Source organism: Magnolia sinica, chromosome 15 (genome assembly GCF_029962835.1).
Source record: "Magnolia sinica isolate HGM2019 chromosome 15, MsV1, whole genome shotgun sequence".
Taxonomy (NCBI): Eukaryota; Viridiplantae; Streptophyta; class Magnoliopsida; order Magnoliales; family Magnoliaceae; genus Magnolia; species Magnolia sinica.
Window position 1 is genome coordinate 28,266,499 of NC_080587.1, and position 17,666 is coordinate 28,284,164.

Below are 17,666 nucleotides of genomic sequence, written 5' to 3' on the forward strand. Positions count from 1 at the left end.
AAGCCTCTGATCGGGCAATTCGACTCTGAGCTTCACCTTCAGGACAGATTTCGGGAAGACCATCCGCGACTCTGGACTCAAAGAGTCCAGTCATAGAGATTAACCCTTAGTAAGCAAGCCACTGACCAACTCCAAGCGGTGGAGGTCCTTAGCATTGACATTATCCTAGTGATAGGGAAGGTAATTAGATAGCCGTTTTACAAACACTAGAAACTCATATCATCATAATCCTTGAGTTGTTGTGGATGTTTTTCATTATTATGATCCCTCATGAGAATTGATTGAGCTTAATTGGGTCCCCAGCGAACTTTATGGCGGAGCGAAAGTCATTGTGCCACATGTCCTGGGTACCGCAGGGGGCATTGCAGCAGCCGCAGGTGACCTGTGGGCTACCACGGGTGACCAACGGCCGCTGCATGTGACCTGTGGACTGCCGAGTAGCCGAGGAAGGCCACCATGTGAGAGTCGTGGCCGTCGCAAACGACCAGCGAACTGTCGCACGACAAAGCATATCACTTTGCGCTATACTCAAGCCGCTGCGAGAGTTAAATGTACCACCGCGCATCGGGATTTTGCTAATGCGAGGAAGCCAAGGCCGCCGCAGGCAGGGCTGAAAGTTAGGTGGGTTCAACCCGACCTGACATTGGGTTGGGCTCGGACAGGATGTATTGGGTTCGGTCTCAAGCTTGGGCTATACAAAAACCAACCCAATAAAACTTGGTTCGGGCTCAGGTTGAGGTCTCGGGTTGCCAGACCCAACCCGAACCCGATCAATATATGAGTAACTTATAAATTGTAACTGAGTGTGGATTGTCTGTGTTGAAGGCACAAGAAATTCCAGTGTCGCCGAGTTTCATTGGTCCATATCATTTTCAATTACTCAAGCTAACAAGACATGCCATATTTCTCTCTCTCAAATAGATTGCGTGCTACACAATACGACTTTTAAACGCATAGTTTTATATTTTAACTTGTTTGTTTAAAAAAAGTGAAGTTTCTTTACGATAAATAACTACATATATAATTAATAAAATCATAGGTACAAAAAAAAGATGCGTATTGAAAATATAATAGACTAATGTAATAATGAAAATATTACATGTATCAACCAACATGATCAACCCGACCGAGCCCGCTTGGGTTGGGCTTGGGTTGAGAATTCCGTACTCGAGGTTGGGTTGGGTTAGGATTGAGGTATAGGAACCTTGGGTTGGGCTAGGGTTGACCACCAACCCGACCCAACCCGCTCGACTTTCAGCCTCAACTGCAGGACTTATCACACTGTGCATGGCACTCCGCCTTGCCCTCCTTTATCTTTCGTTGTGGGGTTGTCAGTCCGGGAATCAACATGACGTGCCAGACTATTCGCCGAGACAATCCCATCGCGCAAGAGTTCTCACCTGCCGATGTCGCACTTTGGGATTCAGAGGAGGGAGTCTGGAATTCCGACGTCCTTTGGTTTCCTCTTTTGTCCAATGGTCCAAGCTAAGCTCCTATAGAACTATCTAGGCTATTTATAAGCAACGAGGGCAGTGGACGAGGTGAATGATGATCCGACATGTGGCGCGCTACACGGCGCGTTAGGGGGGTTGCACGTCGCTTGACGCTGCGCTATGGCAAGGCATTCGCACAGTAGCGACCCGGCTTGTGCATCACCCCACGAGCTCCTTGCTAGGCTTCCCTTCTTGTCTTCCACGGAGTGTATGGCGGTCCGGCGCGTCGTTCGGCACGTCAACCAACGAGTCAATCTGACTTTGCCCTTTTCTTCCATTTCTTCTTCTCACTTTTTTTTTTTTTTGCATCGCCCATAGCCTCGGCACCTCAATTTTTAGGCCCTAACAACAGAGTGGTCATTCTAAAGAAAATCGCACCTAAGTTTGTCAATCCTAAGCAAGACTGATTTAGGATAACAATGGAGCGATAGAAAATAGGTGGGCATATTAGAAAGTGTCACTTTGATGGGGGGTAAGGTAGCCTCCAAGGGGTAGTCATCTACTTTTCCAAGGTACCAACTTGCGTTCGATTCTTTCAATAGTCACATCTCATAGGTGCTTGGGGGGTTTCCAATATAGAGGGGGAAGACCAAGATACAAGGTAAGGAAGGCCCCTGCCTTGCAACTAAAAACCTTAGACAAGATGGAGAGGCAATCCAAAGGAATGCTAATGCGTAACATTTCACTCTTGAACATGTTAATTTTGGGACATGAAACACTACTTCGAAACAACGAAGAATTTTTCTGAGATTAGATGCAACCCAATGTTTTAAATATCAATAATATCGGCCGATGTATCCCACGAGATACGTATCCCACTTGTGCGATACAAAACACACATGTAGTGGCGATATATCCCACATGTTCGATCCGATGAGCATTTTCAATTTCCAACCCCCTTTTTGTTGAAATTATGTTAAATCAGTGTCAAATGGTTATAAATCCATTGGTTCTTCATGTTTTGCATGAAAAATCATGGAGTTGGAGCTTTGATTTCGATATCCATAGGTTCTTCAAGTTCTCCATTTTTATTTTTTTGAAATTTCCTTCAACTAGTTGTTAGTTGAGACTAATTTTGAAGTATTTAGGAGTATTTGATGAAATGATAATCGCATACATTCTAATTTTGAAATTTGAGTGTAGGTGGTCCGATTTCAGGAAAATTGATGAAAATTCAAATTTTCCCCAATTTCTACCAAATTGTTTGCAATGTTGCACTCCAACCATGAGGCATGAGGGCTAATCTACTAATTTGTTAAGCCCTTGTCAATTTTTTGAAAAAAATAAATATTTTTAATTAAAAATTAACAAAATATTATTAATATATTATTTTATTTTCAAAAATTTTCCTTCAACCATCTATCAATTGAGACTAATTTCGAAGTATTTAGGAGCGTTTGATGAAATGATCATCACATACACTAAATGTTATGCATTAAATTGCATTAGTTCAGTCAAACAATGCATAGCTTAGGACCCTATACAAGGGAAACCTATTATGTGCACTTCTTTTTTAAGATGTTATGATTTAAAAGTGTTTATTAAGGTCTTTTCTAACAATCCCTGAAGTTTCATTGAAAAATTCAACCATGTTTCCCAAAAAGTGCGATAAATTCCCCAATACAAACGATATCTCCAGTGCGATAAATTCCCCGATACAATCGATATCTCCCGTGTGGAAATTCCCCGACACAAACGATATCTCCCGTGCGATAATCGATACGTATTTGTATCCCAAGGATGCGATACGTAACATGATATTGATATTTCGGACATTTATGCAGGCTCCCATAGCTCTAGACAGAGAACTAGAGGGATAGAAATCATGGATAAACACAATTAAGTCGCATCTAACCGATTCCCAAAAAACTGGGAAAAAGGCTGAGAGAGAACCAACTGGACCAAGAGATTTCTCTGCTCAAGGAGAAAACTGCTTCCTTAATTTCGGCTTCCAAGAAGAGGGCTTTAACATTCAAAGCCACATCCTCAAAAAAATTTGAGAGTACTAAATTATCTGACCTTGGCCCTATCAATCATCAGCAATGAGAAGATTAGAAAAGGAGATGAAAGAATCGGATGCCTGTTGTCTAGAATTAGGGAGATCATTACCAGAATTGTAGCTAATCTTATTGGAACATGGTCTCACACTAGCAATGGCATGAAAGAAGTGAGTATTTTGGTCTCCTCCTTTCAGCCATTGGTTTCAAGAACATTGCTTCCATTTGATTTCGTCTTACAAGGTCATACTAGAGTAGTCTGCCCTCGAGGAGGTCCTAAGAAAAAAGACCACCTCATAGAGGGGTTAGATTCCTCCTGCACATCTAAAAGCTGAATTTGCGAAAGAATATTAACAGTAAGAGCTAAGAATTCCTCCGAGTCTCCTCCAATTGATCAGATTGCTATTGAGAAGCTTCGATTTCAAACTCAAGACAACTAGGGCTACCAAAAATGATGAACGAGGACCACTAGTTGGAAATTAGGGAGGAGAATCCATCAACTTCCAACTAGGAGAGCTCGAATCTAAAAGGCTTAGGCCCCCACCTTTCCTCAACAGAGTCCAACAGTATTAGACAATGGTCTAAGCTAGGACAAGGGAGGCCCAGCTGGGAGATCAAAGAAAAGGCCTCTAAACAACCATGGGGGACCAGAAACCGGTCCAACCGACAGAGGATGGGAGGAGATTGACTGTTCGACTAGGTATATTTAACATTCAACAAAGGAAGGTTAATAGGATCATTAGTTGCAACCCAAAAGATTTCATGCTCTTAGAGATCCTACTGCCACTAGATTTTAAATAGGAGAAGGTATCAATAAAGTCCTCCCCAAAGATACCATGAGACGGACCATTTAAGATAGATATTGTTAAGATCATCCCACAAACGGTGTCTAGAAGAGGCTTTACAAGGCCCATAGATAAAGTAGAAAATCAATTTGATACCCGAGGTAATACATCTAAGAACCACATAAACAAAAAAAGAACTAATAAGGGAATCCTCTTTGGCCCAAAGACGCGAGTCCCAAGCCACAAGGATTCCCCCAGAAGAACCTATGGCATCAAGAGAGATCCATTCTTTCCAGTGCACACCCCAGATAGAATCGATCTCGGTTTTACTTACAAACTAGAGGTTCGATTCCTAAATAGCGACAATCTGCACTCTGGAATTCCAATAGACATCCTTTTTAAAAAAAAAATTTAAAAAGATCTTTTAGGCTTGCTTCACCAAGCCACGCACGTTCTGGGAGAGAATCTTCATTGGCACACTAACTCGCCCCTTGTACCCTTCTTGAAGGATCTGGAGGAAGAACTTGCAGGGTAGTTGACAGAGAATTTTTTAAGAAGCATGAGAGATTTTTCAAACTAGGTGGATTTTTAGTATCCCCTAAGTGGGTGGATACATATCGTTTTACCCAACAAAGTGGACTTCCAAAGCTCCATCTCTTATCACTGCCCAATTGTGTTCGGCGTGGCCAATCTCAATCGAGGCCCCAAAGCCTCTCCATATTTGAGTTTATGTGGCTAAAGGTTGCAGATTCTTTCAACCTAGTGAAGGAATGGTGGTGCTCCTTCTGGGTAGAAGGTTTTGTTGGATTCAGGCTTATAAAAAAATTGAAACTCCATAAGGGAAAGATAGTAGATTGGAAAAAAGAAGTTTTGGGAAAGTGAAAACAGAAGCCAACCTTCAAGATAATCAAGCGAGTGACATGAAACAAAAGCACGACGAACCATTGGCAGAGACGAGGAGAAGAGAAATAAGCTATCTCAGGATTACATGAGCCAGTTATTGGAAGAAGAAATCAAGTGGAGGCAACGTTCACGTGCAACATGGTTGAAGGGAGCAACAACACTAAGTTCTTTCACAATATTGCAAGTGCCTGAGCTAGGAACAGTGGGATTCATAGTAATGTGGTGGATGTCAGAAGGATAGAAGATAAATCACAGTTATGCAACACCATTATGTGATTCTACGAAAACTTACTAGCGGATGAAGGATGGGTAAGGCCTCAATTTCAACCAATTGTCGTCTCTAAGTTTGCCTAAAACGGACCCATTTTTAACTCCTTTAATGAATATATTAAAAAAATACGTTCCGTTGGATTCGTAGAAAATCGAACCAGCTTTCCAACGGTATATAATAAGCCTCAATCGGAGTTCGGACGGCTGAGATCTTAGCCTTATACGAAAGATGGGGTCTGCCACAACTTAGGGCCCAACTTCCATACACTTAGGGATCATTCCTGACAAAAAGGTGGGACATCCCAGCTCACTTATATAAGGATTAAACATCCCCCAAAGTGAGACCCTTAACTACAGAGTGTAGGGCCCACTACAAAGTGTCAAAGAGGCCTACATGCACTACAATCAAGTACTTGGAAAATTTCAGCAAACAAAAAGTGCAAAGGAAATGAAATAGATCAAATGGCAAGTGGGGCCCACATGCTAGCAAACGATAGATAAGAGACAAAAATATGCATGGGTTCCCAGATTGGATGAGCTAATAAAATGCATAAATCACATAGTGATCCCACACCCAAGTGGGTCAATAAGAGGATAAATGTTATATACAACATATACACATCTAGTAGCACAAGAAATATATTAATCAAATTTTTTATAATCAGATTCTCTGTTGGAAAATCCGACCTAATGGATGGTTTAGTTATACATCATTTAGGTTGTATATAGATTTCCAACCATACAGAGCCTTGGATCCATCTGGACCATACAAAACGATTTAAGTTTTATCCTTATGGAAGTATCTGTCGGTTTAGAATTTTCTAAATTTTATCATGAAAGAATCTGATCATAGGGACCATACATATGATTATTTACTATCTCAAGTAAGTTAAGAACAAATATCAAATGCATCTGACCATTGGAATCACGGATATCGACCACACAAGAATGGTCATACCAAGCCCCCAAATACATCTTTCGTATAAAGCCAAGATCTCAGCCGTCCAAACTCCGATTGAGGCTTATTATATACCGTTGAAAAGATGGTTCGATTTTCTACGAATCCAACGGAACGTATATTTTTAATACATTCATTAAAGGAGTTAAAAATGGTTCCGTTTTAGGCAAATCAGAATCCTGCATGTGCTGCTGGACAACAGCCAAGTAAACTTGATGTTACGGATGATTGGACCGTTGGATGGCTACGAAATTTGGTCCAAAGTCAGTTCATATTGTGGTTCATATTATTCCCATATTTCAACTCTGATCTTAGCATGGTCGATTTTATATGATTTTTAGAACTTGCTGTCCAGATACAAAAACAGGATTACATGTGAAGGATGTGGATATGATGTTCATCATGGTGGACCATACATCAGGAAATCAAGTGGGAAATCCTATTCCCACCCCAAAACCAGGGCCTAGATGGCCTTAAACAAATAGCGCGACAGTAAACATCATGATGGGGTCCATGGAGTATGGCCCCATCATGGATACATGAATGCAAGTCATGGTGGGCCATTGGACCCTAGGGTCCAAGATGGGATCCCTACCATTGATTGGTAGGTCTCACTTGCCCTCATGCAAGAAAATGGACAGATCTAGCCTAAGAATGCAGCCCCTCTTCTTGCTCCCTGGTATTTCAAAGCTCCTAAGGTGCTCCTTAAATTGTGGAGATGGTGCTCCGATGGTTGGATTGAGTGGGATCAAGTGTGGAAAATGGGCTGGAAATGTTGGGTTTCTCTCTTTGCTTGGACGTCCATGGCTTCCTTAGGTTGCAAATGAGGGAGATGGGAGAGAGTGGGAGGGAGAGAGGGGTATATGGAAGTAATGATGAGTTTGTAAGAGGTTATCATAACATTGTAAGAAGCATGGGCAAGCTAGTCATCATTGCTTGTAAGGCATGGGGGCTAGGGTGATGTCATCCTAGGCTAGGTAGGCTAGGATGATGTCATAGTCATGATGACTAGTAGAGATTCTTCTCTACCTGGAATTTATGGTCCCGCAACACGCAGTCTATGGTCGGGATTATGCGCGGGCCATAATTCCTAGTCTAGGTATCGGATTAGCACGCGACCAACCTGAGATCAGGAGTTTACCACATTGAGTTTAACTATCCAAATTTAGGTATAGGACTGGTTTGAATAGAAGTCCCTTGTGATGAACCCCACAGCTTGCGATACCACGTACTATCATCCCGACTACACACTCCAGCTTTGTCATTTCTTTTGCATTGCATCCTCAGTATACGACGTTTGGCTTACTATGTCTCTGCATTGCATAGCCGATCAACATTGCTTCCTCAGTATATGACATTGGCTTAGGGCCTGTTTGGTCGAACGAATCCCATGGGATTAGGTGGGATGGGATGGATTTTAAGGTAATGATGGTGGTGTCAGTGGATTGGTTTAAGATCCATGGGATTACTATATCCCAGGACAAGTTCACTGGGTCTGTTTGGCGCGCCCGGCATATCCTGGGATTTTACCTTCCAATCCGTCCAACCAACGGATGGGATCAATTTTAAGGTAATGATGGTGATGTCAGTGGATTGTTTTAAGATCCATGGGATTACCTATATCCCGAGACAAGTTCACTGGGTCTGTTTGGCTCGTCATGCATATCCCGGGATATCGCGATCCCATCACTCCTAATACCATGGGATCGATCGGGCCAAACAGGCCCTTATTATGTCTTTGCATCGCTTAGCCTGGATAAGGCTGATGGTATTTATAGACTTGTCAGTATTTCCGCTTACTCTGATATTCATATGCTTGGCACATGCATTGCACACACATACACCACCCTCTAAGCTTCTTGTAAGCTTATACACGACCGTTGCGTGCAGGTGACGTTAGGTCGCAGCAGCATTGAGACAGGAGCGTGTGCTAGAGCTTTGGAGTTTTTGATATCTTGTATTTCCTCTTATGTATTATACTTATACGCTTTGATTATAGTGGATATGTGGTGATGTTGTTTAGTGACTTGGTTATGCTTATGGATCAAGGTGTCCCATATCGGTTACGTATCGGCTGTAACGGCCGATACGTAAGGGTAACGGTGGGGTTTGTTACGCAATATGGGGGCGTAACGGGCGATGCCCCGATTTTGCTACCGTAACGGCCCCGTAACGACTGTTATGGGCCTTAAAAAATAGAAAAAAAAATAATAATAATAATACTTACCTTTTTTTTCTTTCTTTTCTTCTTCTTCTTCCTCTTCTTCTTCTTCTCGGGAAGCTGCAGCTGCGGCTGCGGCCCTGCTGCGGCCACGGCCGCGGTGGCCTGCTTCTTCTTCTTCTTCTTCTTCTTCTTCTTCTTCTCTCTCTCTCTCTCTCTCTCTCTCTCTCTCTCTCTCTCTCTCTCTCTCTCTCTCTCTTTTCTTTTCGGTTTCCCTCTCTCCCTTCTTTTTTTTATTCGCAGGTGTACCGCGCACCAGCTAGCCGTTGGAGGTACGTGTCATGCTAAGACGAGCGCTGACACTCCTCGAGCTCCGAGTTGTACGAACGGTTCAAAGGAGATCAAAGTTACGTGGGCTCCACAGTGATGTATTTATTATATCTACACCGTTCATCTATTTTCAGAGATCATTTTAGAGCACCACCAAAAAAATGAATTATATTCAAAGATCGTCTGGACCACACCAAAAATAACAGCGGAGATAATATTTTCACCGTTAAACAATTCGTAGGGCCCACCATAACGTTTATTTTCCATCCAATCTGTTCAAGCCTTAAGACGAGCTCGTCAAATGAATGGACGGTTTAGATATAACACATTTCAGCTCGATCTAAAACTTTTGTAGCTCCCAATAAATTTTTAATGGTGAACTTTTAATTATTGTTGTTTCTTATGGTGCAGTCCACCTGAGCTTTGGATGTGCCTCATTTTTGGGCTCATGCCCTAAAATTATTTGGCTAAATGGTGGACGGTGTGGATATAACACATTCATCACGGGTGGGGCCCAAAAAACTTTGACACGTGTGCTACACTTCACAATCCAAGTCTCGCCTAATTTGGACCCTTAAAAAATTGTACATGAGACATATATTAACTTAAAATTTACCAATTAAATTATGGACTGCAATTGCTAACTCACAATGCCAAAATCAAATTGTTTGAATAGTTTTAATTGTTAATTTGTGGACTTTTATTTTTTAAAATAGGGCCTTTTGATTTTTTTCATGATTCACTATCCAATAAATGTCCACCAATTCATAAATGGGATAATGGCAATAAATTGCACGGATTTGAGGCTAATTTAGGGCATAGATTGGTCCTCCAAGTCAACCCCAAATTGGCAACGCCATCTACCTGAATTTAATTTCATTTTTTTAAAGAACTTCTGGGAGAAATGATATCAAATTGTTAAGTATATAAATTAGATATTTAGAAAATTAAATATATGAATTTTGTAGTCAAATTCAGGTTACCTGGTTCAAAAATTAATCAGACAGTCCGATACAACTTCTCACAAAAGAGTGGACCGTTACACCACCATAAACATGTTCCAATTTATAAATGAATGCATATTTGGAATACTTAGAATATTCCGGATTTAATCCATATTTCTTCATTTTTTTTTGACAAAAAAAAAAAAATGCACCGTTATGGGCCGTTAGGCCCCCGTATCGCAGTTACACCCCCGTATCCGTATCGGTATCGGAGGGCACCGTTACGCCAACCGATACCGATACGGGATACCTTGTTATGGATATGCTTCTTACAAAAAAAAAAATCATAGTGAAAATCCTCCTTGTAGGATCCCAGTATCGGAACCTAGCATATGGGTGCCGAGAGCCGAGAATGGGGTACTACGGAGGCCGTCGGCGCCAGATTCAGCGATCAGGAATTTTGTGAGCCCAGTTTCCGAGTTCGGGGTGTGAAAAAGATGATATTCCAAACCTTCCTAGCAAAATGACAATGAATGAAGAGATGATTGACCAACTCGGCATCGCACATACACATGACGCATATTTACAAATATTTTGGGATCTAATCAAATTCAACCTTCGTAGTTTCTTGGTTGAATTCTAGGAGAGGGGTTGCCTCTCATCAGAGATAGGGGCATCATTTATAGCTCTAAGATTGAAGGGGCCAAATGTTTGCGCGACTTCAAACCTATTAGTTTAATTGATGGGCCATATAAAATCCTTACAAAAATCTTGGCCACAAGGTTCTAAAAGGTCCTAGATAAGGTTATTCAGGATTCCCAAGGTGCATTTGTGGACAGCAAGCAAATATTAGAAAGTGGTCTAATTGCACATGAGTGCTTGGATTCGAAGTTTAAAGAAGGGAGGAGGGGAAGATATGCAAGTTGGATAGAGAAAAAGCATACGACCGCATAGATTGGGGATTTCTCAGTTACATATTAGGGAGGGCGGGATGTAGTCAAAGGTAGAGGAGGTGGATAAAAGAATGTGTTAATTCAGCTAGATTCTCGGTTTTGGTTAATGGTTCCCCTAAAGGTTTCTTCCAAGCATCGTAAGGGCTAAGGCAAGGGGATCCACTTTCACCCTCCATATTCACGATTGTAGTAGAAGCACCAAGTAAGATGCTCAATAAAGGACTGGAAATTGGCTTGACCAATGGGTTTATAGCTGAAAATGTTACGCCGTCAATTTCCCACCTGTAGTTTGCCGACAACACTTTGCTATTTTGTGACGCAAAAGCCCATACGATAGAGAGTCTACATAAGTTGGTGAGATGTTTTGAGGTCGTTTTGGGCTTGAAGAAAAAAAAAAAATCCAAGAGTGAATTATTTGAGGTTGGCACTTCCAGTGAAGAGACAACACTGTTGGCGGAGGTTTTCAAGATGCAAGGACTCTCCCGTCAACATACCTTGGGCTCCCCTTGTGTGTGGGCAAACTGGCCAAACATTTGTTGGCCAAGGTGATAGGGTGGATCAAAATATGTCTTGGTGGAAAAGTAAACATCTACCTTTAGGGGGCCAACAAACACTCGTAAAAGTTGCTATGTCAAAATTTCTAATTTATTGTATGTCACTCTTTAAATGCCATGCTTCAATGATGGATAGGTTAGAGATATTGAGAAGGAACTTCCTGTAGCAAGGGACAAAAGAAAAGCAAAAATTCCACCTAAAGAACTGGGATAAGGTATGCAGTCCATATAGGGAGGGAGAAGCAAGGTGAGGAACCTAGTACAAATGAATCAAGCTCTTCTTGGCAAATGATTATGGAGATTTGGCTTGGAAGAAGGAAAATTATTGAGAGAAGTGATAGCAGGAAAATATGGAACCAAGGGGGGTGGCGGGTGAAAGGATCATCTACTCGCAAGAAGTTCAGGCTGTGGAGGGGTGAATCATCTTTGAAGAATGCATTTAAAGAAACGAATCGGTTTTCATGGGGAGTCGGGAAAAGGATTTTTTTTTTTTTGGAAGGATTCATGGATTAGGGAAAGTATGCCTTCTTTCCAGCAAGAGTGGCTACAGATTTGGAGGTAACCATCAATCGGTGTTTTACACTTATTGAAGACTAATTGGTATGGCCTCCTTCTTGCCAAAGGAACTTGTTGGATGAGGAAATGGAGGAATTCATATGCTTATTAGAGTGGTTTTGTGGTCTCAAATGGCAGCTAGGTGAAAAGGATTCTATGGTTTAGACGTTGGAAAAATCAGGACGTTTCTCAGTCCGTTCATTTTGTGAGTTGCTGAAGAAACCATTTCCAGTAGATGGTAGCAGTCTTTTGTTCTTTGTGTGGTCTTCAGAAGTCCCACCCAAAATGGCGATGTTTACTTGGTTGGCGGTAAGGAACAAGATTCTTCCATTGATAATCATCAAAAGAGAGCATTAGCAACAAGGTATCCCGTATCGGTATCGGTTGGCGTAACAGTGCCCTCCGATACCGATACGGATACGGGGGTGTAACGGCGATACGAGGGCGTAACGGCCCGTAACGGTGCATTTTTTATTTTTTATTTTGCCAAAAAAACAAGAAAAAATATGGATTAAATCTGGAATAATCTAAGCATTCCAAATATGCATTCATTTATAAATTGGAACATGTTTATGGTGGTGTAATGGTCTACTCTTTGGTGAGAAGTTGTATCGGACTGTTTGATGAATTTATGAACCAGACAACCTGAATTTGACTACAAAATTCATATATTTAATTTTCTAAACATATAATTTATATACTTAACAATTTCATATTATTTCTCCCAATAGTTCTTTTAAAAAATGAAATTAAATTCAGGTACATGGCGTTGCCAATTTGGGGCTGACTTGGAGGACCAATCCATGCCCCAAATCAGCCTCAAATTCATGCAATTTATTGGCATTATCCCACTTATGAATTGGTGGACATTTATTGGATAGTGAATCATGAAAAAAATCAAAAGGCCTTATTTAAAAAAATAAGCGTCCACAAATTAACAATTAAAACTATTCAAACAATTTGATTTGGCATTGTGAGTTAGCAACTACAGTTCCTAATTTAATTGGTAAATTTTAAGTTAATACATGTCTCGTGTACAATTTTTTAAGGGCCCGAATTAGGCGGGACTCGGATTGTGAAGTGTAGCACATGAGTGTCAAAGTTTTTTGGGCCCCACCGTGATGAATGTGTTATATCCACACCTTCCATCCATTTTGCCAAATAATTTTGGGGCATGAGCCCAAAAATGAGGCAGATCCAAAGCTAAGGTGGACCGCACCATAAGAAACAACAATAATAAACGTCCACCATTAAAAATTTATTGGGGGCTACAAAAGTTTTAGATCAAGCTAACATGTGTGTTTTCCCTTCATCCACGTCAGTGTGACCCAATTAACAGGTTAGATGGAAAATAAACATTACAGCAGACTGTGTAACAAAACAGTGCAAGTGCACTGTTCAGCATGCACTGCAGAACAAGAAAAAAAAAAAAAAAATTTAAGTGCATGGCTGTCAGTCCATTTTGTTTTCGATGCCGGAAATGAAAAAGGAGAGGGAAACCGAAGAGAAAAGAGGGAAAGAAGAGGGAGGGAGAGAGAGAGAGAGAGAGAAGAAGAGGAAGAATCCGCAGCTACGGTAGCAGCAGTTCGAGAAGAAGAAGAAGAAGAGGAAGGAGGAGGAGGAGGAGGAAGAGGAGGAGAAAAGAGAGAGAGAAAAAAAAAAGGTATGGTCTTTTTTCCTATTTTCTTTTTTTTTATTTTTTCTTTTTGCCCGTAACGGCCGTTACGGTCACAGAATCGGGGGGGGGTGCCCATTTCGACCCCGTATCGCGTAACAGTGTCGGCCGTTACCGTTACGTATCGGTTGTATCATAATGGATACGGGACACCCTAATTAGCAATTCCCTATTGTTGTTTAATGTGTATGAATGCGACGGAGATGATGGATCCCCTATTCCTCCATTGTAAATTTGTATGGAAAGTGTGGGAGAAACTTGGGGCTTGTTTGTTAAATCTAGAGTCTGAAGCCTGAATCTGAATGAAATCTGAATCTGGAGTCTGAATCTGAAGTATGAAAATCTATTTAATAACTATATGAAAGAAGTGTTGAAGTCTGAAAATTAAGTATTGAATCTAAAACAACATGTCTGTTAACAAAAGTCTGAAATGCCTGAAATTTGTTAATTTGACACATTTGACATTGTCTCATGTTTGGAGATGTGTGGGTTTCAATTAGGGTTGTACGTCCGGCTGAGTCGAATCGAGGTGGGCCAAGCTTGGCTTGACTTGTCCGTGCTCTCCTCGAGTTCGAGATCGATCTCGAGCTCGGCCTCGAGCTTACCATTGGAGCTTGGCTTGTTTTCCAAAAATTTCGAGTCAAGCTCAAGGCGAGCTAGTGGATCGAGTCAAGGCGAGCTTACCTCAAGTTGAGTCGAGCCTGCTCCCAACCCAACCCAACTCACACCCGACTCAACCTACCAACCCGACCCAACTCACACCCGACTCAACCTACCAACCCAACCCAATTGACACCCGACTCAACCTACCAACCCAACCCAATCGACACCCGACTCAACCTAGCCACCCGACCCAATTGACCCAACCCAACTCCCAAATCAAATATTCAATTAATAATATATATATAATATTTTTTTATTTCTAAATATAATATATGACATAATATAATATATATTCGAGTCGAGCTGAGCTCGAGCTTCGAGCCGAGCCAAGTTCGAGTCGAGTTGAGTCAAGATCTACTATGATCGAACTCGGCTTGTTTTCAAAACGAGCTGGGTTATTTGAAGCTTGGCTTGCCTTGAGTCGTTGTTCGAGCCGAGTCAAGTCGAGCTAAATCGAGCCGAGCAAGCTTTTTGAGCTACCTTGGCTCATGTACAGCCCTAGTTTCAATAGGGTTGTACATCGAGCCGAGTCGAGTCGAGGTAGGCCTAGCTTGGCTTGACTCGTCCGTGCACTACTCGAGCTCGAGCTTGCCCTCAAGCTTAACATTGGAGCTCAGCTCGACTCGTTCGTACTCCACTCGAGCTCACCTGACATAGCGCTCAACCCAACCCAACCCAACCCGCGCCCGACCCACACCCAACCCAAACCGACTTAATGCTCAACTCGACCCAACCCAACCCACACCCGACCCAACCCACAACCCACCCCAAATCAAACAAATAATCAAATATTTAAAAACAAAAAATAGATAAATCAAATAATCAATAGATGATAACTGATAAGTTTGGGTGTCACCTTTGTGGGTGTGGAGAGTGGGAGGGTTGGGCGAGTGGCCGAGTGCAGATGTTGAGCCGGGCTTGAGACAAGTCGGGCAAATGCTAATCCGGGCTCGGGTGACTGGTCGAGTGAGGAGAGAAGGGGAGAGAGAGAGAGAGAGAGAGAGAGAGATGAGTGCTTGGGCGGGCAACAGCGGGTTGGGTAAGGGAAAAGGAGGAAAAGGGAAAGGGAAAGGTTTTGTTTTTTAGGTTTATATATATATTCAAGTCGAGCTCAGCTCGAGCTTCGAGTCGAGTCGAGATGCAATATGCACAACTCGGCTCGTTTTCAAAACGAATTGGGACCTATGGAGCTTGACTCGCCCCAAGTCGCCCTTCAAGCCGAGTCAATCTGAGCTAAAGCGAGCGAGCTTTTCGAGCCAGCTCGACTCGTGTACAACCCTAGGTTTCAAGGCATGGGCCCAAAAACAAAGCAAATCCTAATCTCTGGTGGACTACACCACAGGAAATGGTGGTCATTGAACACCCACCAACACAACTCTGGTAAATCCAACTCCAACCATGGGTATGCATGTAAAGTACTCACCTTGGTCCATGCAAGGCTGTGGGGCCCACCATGATGTGTGGGTTTTATCCACGCCGTTTTTCCATTTTTTTCATATCATTTAGGTACATTAGGCCAAAAATAAGGCAAATCCCAATGCTCAAATGGACCACACCACACAAAGTAACAGTGATAATGATGGTCCGTTGAAACCTTCTTAGGGCCCACCGTGATGTTTATTTGTCATCCAACATGTTCATAAGGTCACATAAACATGGATGAAGGGAAAACACAAATATCAACCTAATCCAAAACTTCTGTGGCTCCCAAGCAGTTTTTAATGGTCAGCGTTCAATCCCCACTCTGTGGTCCGCTTGAGCCTTGGATCTTCCTCATTTTTTGTTTCATACCCTAAAATGATCTTTCAAAACGGATAGACAGAGTGGATAAAACCCATACATCGCGGTGGGCTTCATAAAGCCCCTGCCTAGATGCACTAAGCATTTAATGCATCCGGGCGGGGGCAGGACGCAATCGGAAGCGGAATGCGTGGTGTTGGCGATGTAACCAAGTTTTGTGGGGCCCGCCATGAAGTATGTGTTATATCCAAACCATCCGTCCATTTGGCGGAATCTTTTTAGGGCTTGAGCCCAAAAAATGAGCCAAATCTAAAGCTCAAGTGGACCACACCACAAAATGCAAGGGGATTGAACCCATGCTGTCAAAAGCGATCACATAAACACATAATGCCATCCATATGTTACATGTGATGTTGCATATGCCATATGGATGGTATGTGATCGCCATACTGCAGAAAGCGATCGCATAATGGCATATGTGATCGAATAATTTCCTTTTTTATTTTTTTCAAAAAAAAAAAATTGCGATCACATAAGCAATCAAGGATAAGCGATCGCACAAGATCGCTTATGCCATTTGACAACATTGGATTAAATGTCTACCATTGAAAACTTCTTGGGGGTCAAGAAGTTTTGGATCAATCTGATATTTGTTTTTTTTTTCCCTTCATGCAAGTCTTTGTGATGTTATGAATAGGTTGGATGCAAATAAACATCATGGTGGGCCTAGGATGGTTTCAATAGTGGGAATCATTGTCCCCACTCCTTTTAGAGGTGTGGTCCACTTGAGCTTTGGATCTGCCTCATTTTTGGGCTCATGCCATGAAATGATCTCGCAAAATAGACGAACGATATGGATATAACACATACATCATGATCGGCCCCACATAAATTGGTGACATCAACACACCACCGAGGTACGTGGTGTGTGGCACAACACACAATCCCTTCCAATTCGAGCGCGGCTTTGGTGGATCCCTGGATCCACCGAGGTGGGTGGGACCCCTGACTATGGGGTCCACCATGATGTATGTGACAACATCCATGACGTCCATCTATATTGAAAGCTCATTTTAGGGCATGATCCAAAAAAAGAAGCACATTGAAGTCTCAGATGGACCATAGTACAAGAAACAATGGTAATTGACCATTAAAAAACTTCATGTGGGCCACAAAAGCTTTCATGCAGGGTTGATTTTTGGGGGCCTACAATTTAAATGGGGTGACTCACTTGATGATCGGGATGGATTTCACTTGAACATCACAATGAAGCCCACTTCAGAGAGCCAAAGATCAAGACCATAAGGTCTTTTTGGCAACGTATGCAGGGGCAATTTTTGGAAGCATTTTTTTAGAAGAATCCATCGAGCGCATTCCGTATTCATCGTTAAGCCAAACCTCCATCCCCGAAAAAATTAAAAAATAAAAATATCAGAAAAAATCATGAAGCGCTTTAAGGGTTTGGCGTTAACAAACAGCACTTAACACGGAGCACTTTCTAGGTTCCGCATTCCATGATTTTTTTTCAGTGTTAACAAACAGGCCCTTGCATCATTTTCGGCATATCATGGGTGATGTCATTGCCAGGTTCCTTTATGGGTCTCCCACTAGCATGGTTGAGCGGTGGTGTAAGGAAAAAGGAGATCTTGTTGGGCAAGTTGATCATGATGGCTGTATTTTGGATT

General features: G+C 42.1%; 1 protein-coding gene across 3 annotated transcripts in view; it reads right to left on the bottom strand.

The window, feature by feature from the left end:
* Positions 1-17,666, bottom strand: part of LOC131227765 (signal peptide peptidase-like) — a 68,976-nt gene that overhangs the window by 23,326 nt on the left and 27,984 nt on the right. The window lies entirely within an intron of this gene.